The sequence below is a fragment of the Halyomorpha halys genome, unplaced genomic scaffold, assembly GCF_000696795.3.
Source record: "Halyomorpha halys isolate HHAL.00 unplaced genomic scaffold, Hhal_1.1 Scaffold451.1, whole genome shotgun sequence".
In the NCBI taxonomy this organism is placed as follows: Eukaryota; Metazoa; Arthropoda; class Insecta; order Hemiptera; family Pentatomidae; genus Halyomorpha; species Halyomorpha halys.
In genome coordinates, this window is record NW_027113598.1 from 97,110 (window position 1) to 98,292 (window position 1,183).

At 30.9% G+C, this 1,183-nt stretch overlaps 1 protein-coding gene across 1 annotated transcript in view; it reads left to right on the forward strand.

Annotated features, from left to right (window-relative positions):
- Positions 1-1,183, forward strand: part of LOC106682918 (chaoptin) — a gene marked incomplete at its 5' end in the record, with an annotated part of 54,379 nt that overhangs the window by 10,597 nt on the left and 42,599 nt on the right.

Below are 1,183 nucleotides of genomic sequence, written 5' to 3' on the forward strand. Positions count from 1 at the left end.
CAGAATAAAATTCATTATCACTCAAATCTGCTCGTTGTGAGTTTTGAATCTTAATTTATCCTAATCTAAAATAAAATTTAGATTTTAATCAAATTGAATGCGGGTCTAGCTTAAAATCTTGGCTCTCATATGGTGTTGAGTTTTGCCGTAAATAATATTTAAAAACGTTATTTTCTCTTGATTATAATTTTTACCAAAGGAATGTCCACCCCCTCTTTGATATAGTACCTCTCTCGTTTTATTAGATAGATCTTCTTTTGTATTACATCTCTAGAATATGAAATTGAGAATCCGACAGTTGTGATTCCATGACCTGGTTAATTCAAATCCTGTAACGGCTCCTCTTCACGATTAAATCGCTCTTGAGGAAATCTGGAAGCGGAGACAAGGAGCGCACCTCCCAAGAGAGCAGAGAGAGCCAAGACAAAGAGAATCCCCTTCAATTATCCTCAAGCGGCACTCGAGGTCCCTATAATTGGCGCCCACCTTTTACGCCCTCTCCTTCATGCTACTCGAATTCCTTAATTTATTGTTTAATTTATTTGATTTTTGAAATTGAAATGATTATATTTTTATTACTACTGTAATAGATGTCTAATAAACAACAAATTATTAACAAAGCCTCATGCAAAGCGGTATAACGTAACAACAGTATTTGGCGCACAAATCACATGGTGAGTTTTCAATCAAAACCAATGCCTGAGTCTTGACTGCATGATAGTTGCTATAGTGACAGCTTTTACTGGAATGACAGTACTATCGCAATATGTCTGGCGTGACGGTTTATGATAATAATATAATTATAATCAAATTCTTTATGACTTCTTTCAGAGTAATAATAAATAAAATAAAAATATGGACTAGTCTCTTAGAATTGAAAACAGAAAATCAACAAATAAATGATTCTATATTTATTTGTTGATTTTCTGTTTTCAATTCTAAGAGACTAAATAAATATAGAATCAAATATTTAAAATGTAACTTCTAATAATAAATAGAAAAAAACCTATGATTGACTATAAAGAGCGAGTAATTTTAAAAGCCCATATTTCCTAATGTTTAAATGATTAAGAGAACAGCCATTTACAATACAATAAAAACTAAAATAATAGTATAATGATAGAGGGTAGAGAGCAAAACATCAACCAATAACAAAATAAATAACATAAAACCAAAATGTAAT